We start from the raw sequence: 7,055 nt of genomic DNA, 5'->3' as shown, positions 1-7,055 counted from the left end.
GGGAAGGGGAGAGGGTGAATACATAGCCTAGGCAGTGAATAACGGCTCTCGAGCTGCCGTGAATGGCGATGAATAACGCCGCTCCTGCTGGTGTGTGTGGATGGATGGATGTTGGTTTGGGTATTGTAGGTTATAAGATCTGCTTTCGACTTCTTGTTTGTGGACATTCGTAGCCCAACACATAAACAAGGACAAATACGCCCCAAGACATATCTGCACTCGGGAGCAGATATACACACACAAATAACACGCACGCGCAAACACGGAACGGAAAAGAGAAAGAAAGAGAGAGAGAGAGAGAGAGAGAGAGAGAGAGAGAGAGAGAGAGAGAGAGAGAGAGAGAGAGAGAGAGAGAGAGAGAGAGAGAGAGGGAGGGAGATAAAGCGAGAGAAAGAAAAAGAGAAAGAGAGAGAGAGAAACTGTAATAAATACCTTTTATCTTTCTCATCAGAATGCCTTTTACAATTGACAATATTTCTACTCAAAATAATAGGCTTACCCGATTTCTATGAACTGAATCATAAACTTCAGAGGAAAAAAATCCAACTATCATTACGTATAATACGACATAAACTGTAATAAGATATAACAATCACTCTGGCGATTTCCTTTTTTTTCATTCTCCTTCTTCTTCTCGTGATGATAGTATCGCACGCAAACACCATCACTCGATAACTTTCGCTGCAAGGAACGAGTGAATCCCACCAAAGTACCACTTTAGACTTTCACTTCGTAGACTAAGTGTCATATCTCGGCGGATCGAACCCCATAAATCGCTGTCATAACCCTAACCCCCCCCCCCAAGTCCTCTTCCCCCTCCAATCCTCTATCAACAGAAAAATAAGTAATAAAAGAATATGGAAAACTCGTAAACAACAGCTCGCACGCAGCCGGCAGATCAATCGCCAAGCCAACATCACAATGGCAAAAGCTTTCGAAAATCGACTCATACAACTTCCTCTTAAAAGGCCGAGACACCAAGAAGGCACCTGATTATGGGAACCAACCCTCCAACACAAAGGGTCGGATCCTAGTCTACACAAAACCGACCGTTATTCAAGTGTTTCCGACGCCGATGACAATAAGTGGCGGGAAGGAGGAGGGAAAGGGGTTGGATTCCTGTTGCCACGATCCAGGGGGGTTGGGAGAAGGGGGGAAAGGGGAAGAATGGGGGTGCGGGGGAGGGGAGAAGAGGGGGAAGAATGGGGGAGTGCAGGGGAAAGGAGAATGGGGTTAAGGGGGAAGAATGCGAATTGTAGGAAATGGGGAAGAATGCGAATTGGGGGAATGAGGAAAGGGTGGGAACTGGAGGATATTGAGAAGAATGGGCGAAGGGGATTAAAATGAAAATGAAATTACGAATTCTTTGTTACGATAACGACTCTAATAATGGGAAATAGTGAATAATGATAGTGATAAAAATCTTGATCATAATGATAAAGTTGATGGTAGACGTAGTACTGATGATAATAATACTACTGCAACTGATAATAATAATATATATCTATATACATACACGTACCGAAGACAGAAAATCAACCACAGACTATTATTATTTGTGGCCCCTGTATATTTTCCTCGGCAACTCTTCTAACTGAAAAACACCACGAATCTTTCCGGAAATTCAACCCAACCCCTCGCCATATTTCCGTCGAGAACCTTTTTCCGAACAAGAGGAAGATCCAGCGACGCCTTTTTAAGACCTTGCGCAAAAACCCAGGGAGAGCGGCCTACCGTGGTGAACCACAGAACCGGGGTCCTCCAGCGGGTTCGACACCTTCATTCTCGACGTCCAGGGGATGATTGGCCTCGAACCTCTATAGCCCAAGGAGAATACGAAGGTAAATGTGAAGGAGAATATGAAGTGAATACGAAGGAGAATGTCAGAGGTGGAGGAGGAGAGGTCGGATAAAAAGGCCAGCATGAGGAAGGAGGAGGAGATGCCCAAGCCGACCAAGAGCAACGTAGTCACCGACGGGAACCAGCTCACCTTCTATGAGGTCTCCGTCAAGGGGGAACTGAAGGTCTACGCCAGAAGCGAGTAAGGAGCAGGTGCAGAAGCGGCAGCAGATGGCCGAGGAGAACTGCGCTCAGCAATTCAAGATCACGACGGAGCAGACGAGGGAGTGCTTCGTTGCAAAGACAGGTGAAGTGCTGGTTGCAGGGTTGAGCATGGTAGGGGGGGGGGGGTTGGCAACATGAAGGCCAGCCTCATCAAGCGCCTGCCTCACCCGTTGTCCAAGATTGCCACGAGCACGACGACCAGCCAATCTGGGAAGGCAGGTTTGTGGGAGCTGGCACGGGCGCTGCTTGCGGAGGAGCACAAGAGGGAGAGGGAGAGCCTGAGACACAAGCCTAAGAAGTACGTGAAAATGTCCAGCGCTCAGCATCGCTAAGGTGAGAAGCACCAGCGGTCTAGCAGCTATCAGCAAGCTGTCAAGCATCTTGAAGGACAGCGGACCTGAAGAGATCGGCAAGCAGTAACAAGCTAGTAAGGAGTGGAAGCATCTAGCCAAGCGCAAGAAGGCAAGATGTGTTGCAATTGATGATCCGGAGACGAGCCTCGCGACCTACGCCTCCGCCAGGAATCGGAGGCAGGCACAACCAACGCCTCGCCACGGCGGCAAAGCATGCCAACGATGTTCTTATATATAAATGGGTGTGTAGGCGACTTACGTGTCTGCAGGCGTGCGCGTGCACACACACAAGTACAGTACATACTTAAAACTTAAACATATCTCTCTAATGAGAGAAGGGAGGGGCAGCATCACTTACCTCTTCTTATCATACAGGAAGGCGTTAGACCATACTGAATGTTTTCCATAAAAAACATTCATTCACCGCGTGGGTAGCAGAGCGACAGTCATCCCCTAAACCTGAGAGAGGAGGGCGAATGCCCAAATAAACCTCCTTACTTAACAAGACTGCCCCGATGGTCGCGTGACAGTATACCACGAAAAGCTGTGCGTTCGTAGCCATCATTTCCAACCCTCCTTTCAGTAACGGAGCCAGTGAGCACTAACATATTTTAAATCCGCGCCACATGCAGCGCGGCCAGGCTTCCCCGCGCCATTTGTTTGTCAGGGGAAAACACGACACGCTTACATTTTGCTATATTCTGAGGAGAATTGAATTCCTTTTGGACTAGAGCGTATGGTTGAATAATTATTTTTATAGAAACGGAATGTGCTGTTCGTTTGTTTGTTTATCTTATTTATTTGCTTGGTTTACAGTCTGACGAGTTAAAAAAAATCAAATAAATGTATAAAACGACAATAAAATAAACATAACTAAAACCAGAAACACTCTCTTACAACACTTTCACCATATAACTACTACCAAAGCAAACAACCACGACAGACTTTTCAACGAGGGAGGGAAAAAATATTATATCAAGTGTCTGCGAGGTTAAATTATGACGTCATCCTAGTGTTCACAACCCAAGCGTGTCGAGAAACCGTTACCTTGAGCTTCCTCGCCGGGGAACAATTTTTGTGCCATTTCGAGCTGTTGTTTTCTTGTTTGTCTTGTGCAAACAGACAAGTGTAATAATAATATGCTTGGATACGTGTGCGTGTATATGTACGTATAAGTAAATTCTGAATTTTTATTGATGTTCATGTACAGTGTCCGTGTAAAATATCTGTTCACACCGTCGGATTTCTTTGAAAAAAAAAATAAAAATAAATAATAATAATAATAATAATAATAATAATAATAATAATAACAATAATAATAATAATAATAATAATAATAATAACAATAATGACGATGATGAAAAATGTGAATGAATGAATATTAATGAAAATAAAATAAATAAATAAAAATAAGCGTGGGTGTCTACACTAAAACACATCTTGCACACACACACACACACACACACACACACACACACACACACACACACACACACACACACACACACACACACACACACACACACACACACACACACACACACACACACACACACACATCACAGAGAGAGAGAGAGAGAGAGAGAGAGAGAGAGAGAGAGAGAGAGAGAGAGAGAGAGAGAGAGAGAGAGAGAGAGAGAGAGAGAGAGGAGAGAGAGAGAGAGATATGAGAGAGAGAAAGAGAACACGAAGCGCATTATCCGTACACACGCACTAACTGTACACACCTACATACGATGGAGGAACCGTGGACATGTGCAAGAAGACTCCCATGTGAATATGTTTTTTTTTTTTTAACGTCCGAAATTCTGAGTTAAAGCTAACCTGGCCATCGCGCGACCAATGAACTGCATATTTACGATAACAAGGACACTGTCGAAACTGCTGCATTATCCATGTTACTTTGGTCGTCCATTCTCTCTTTCACTCTTTTTCTTTCCGATTGTTTTTCGTTCCTTTCTCTGTTCCTTTCTTTATATCTTTCTGTCTCAGACTCAGTCTTTGTCTCTCTCACTCTTATTCTCTCTCATTCATTCATTCAATTTCTTCTTTTATCTCTCTCTTATCTCTATTCCTTAAAGGTAGATTTCTTTTTTTTAAATGTTTCGTGTTGTATGTTCTTTTATTTTTTCTTTCTTTCTTTCGTCCCCCCCCCACCAAGTTATTTTTTTCATCAAATATTTTCTTCTTTGTATCTAAGAATTAGGTAGATGTATGGATATGTTCTGTTTGAAGAAGAAATGTTTAAAGATCAATAATATATATCATTTACGAGGCTTTCCATGTTCCACTCTTGTCAGCATGTAATATAGTTAAAGATATGGGTATGGTTTACAAGGAAATGTAGACAGACCAATGTATTGATAACCTTCACACACACACATTCAGATACACTTACTGACACTGAATCAAATCTCTCTCTCTCTCTCTCTTCCTTTCTCTCTCTCTCTCTCTCTCTCTCTTCTCTCTCCTTCTCTCTCTCTCTCTCTTTGTCTCTTCTCCCTCTCTCTTTCTCCCTCTCTCTCTTTCTCCCTCTCTCCCTTTCTCCCCCTCTCTCTCTCCCTCTCTTTCTCCCTCTATGCATGGGTATAACAAATACGTATCGACCCATGTATGTATATTCCCAGGAACACGTTTTAGTCGGATTTTCCTCTAATCCAGATAATACCCAGTGAGTTTGTGTACATGCCGTAAACTAAACACAGCCTCGGCTCAGAAACGACTTTTACCGTAATTTATTTTATACATTATGCGTATTTTGTATACAATTTAGGTGCGGAAGATAAAGTTCCTGTAAAACAACCTCTGGCCCCCCTTTCGGGATAATATATATATATATATATATATATATATATATATATATATATTATATATATATATAGTTTTGTGTGTGTGTGTGTGTGTGTGTGTGTGTGTGTGATATATATATATATATATATATATATATATATATATATATATATATATATATATTATTGTATTCATATTTGATATATATATTATATATATATATATATATATATATATATATATATATAATTTATTTCGAGTTCTTTTGAATTACGTTTAACTACATTTAATTGTGAGCAATGGTAATCAGATTACGTTTCACTAACTCTAAACATAGCGATGTTAACCCGAGTACGTAACTGTCATCCACGCGTGTTAACTAACGCATAAATGAAAATTTATAAATATATATACATTGTATGTGTTTATAGCCTCCCAAAACAATATGAACATTTTCACTGAAGTCTTGAGCCGGTTTCCATTAAGTCAATATTAGGGGGACTAGATTTAATAGATTAGCGAATCATTTTTCGTGGTAACCTGTAAAATTTTAAATTGTAAATTCAAAGTATAAATCTGGTGATGCAAAAATGTAAATAGTAAGAAGAAGAATGACAACAACAGAAAACATGATAATCACGACAATGATACGGTTATTAAATACTGTTACTAATATCATTACTATTAATACTACTATTATAATTACTAATACAAGTACTACTACAAATGATAATGATGATGATGATGATAATAGTGATAATAATGATAATAAAAAACAGTAGCAGTAGTAGTAGCAGCAGCAGTAGTAGTAGTAGTAGTATAGTAGTAGTATATAGTAGTAGTAGTAGTAATAATAATGATAATAATAATAATTATCATAATAATAATGATAATAATAATAATAATAATAATAGTGATGATTGTAATAGTAGTAATAATAATAATAATAATAATAGTAACAATAATAATAATAATTATAATAATAATAATAATAATAATAATAATAATAATAATAACAATAATAATAATGATGATGATGATGATGATGATGATTATGATGATAATAATGACAATAACAATAACAAATAATAATTATTATTACTATTATGGTAATAACAATAATAATAATTATATTATACTAATAACAATAATAATAATGATAATAATAATAATAACCACAACAACAACAAAAATAACATCAAGAATGATAACAATAATAACGAAAAGAACAACAGACACATAATAACAATAACACCAATAACGATATTCGAATCAAACAGGAAGCAGCGGCAGACCAATCTCTATCTGACAACAGTGGAACTTTGACGTAACCTTGAAAATCACACGAAAGGACGATTTTTCCAAGTGTGGAAATCACGTAAATTCCACGGTTTCACTTTCATTGACTTCTTACACTGTCTGCTTTCATGTAATGTACGATCTTTGATATGTATTTCCGTCGTTGTTCTTTGTCTGTCTCTGTCTGCCTATCTGTAACTGTCTCTCTTCCACCTTTCTCTTTCTCTATCTTTCTCTCTCTCTCTTTCACCTTTCTCTTCTTTCTTTCTTTCTCTCTCTCTCTCGCTCTCTTCGTTTATTAGTCATGATACGTCTTACGGTTTGATAAATATGTTAAGAATGATTAATTCTTGTTGGGGATTTTTCAGAAACGTTGCGATATATTTATTCCAATTTTTTTTTCTTTCTTCTTTCTTCTTCTTATCTATACCTCCATTTACTTTTTATCTTTCCTATATTTTATTTTTTTCCCTATCTTCTTATCTCTATCTCTATTAACTTTTAACCTTTACTTTTTTGAGTTTCTTAATTACACCCGAACTGTTAAAT

Source organism: Penaeus monodon, chromosome 4, assembly GCF_015228065.2.
Source record: "Penaeus monodon isolate SGIC_2016 chromosome 4, NSTDA_Pmon_1, whole genome shotgun sequence".
In the NCBI taxonomy this organism is placed as follows: Eukaryota; Metazoa; Arthropoda; class Malacostraca; order Decapoda; family Penaeidae; genus Penaeus; species Penaeus monodon.
The sequence above is the reverse complement of the archived record's forward strand: the minus strand, read 5'-3'. Positions refer to the sequence as shown.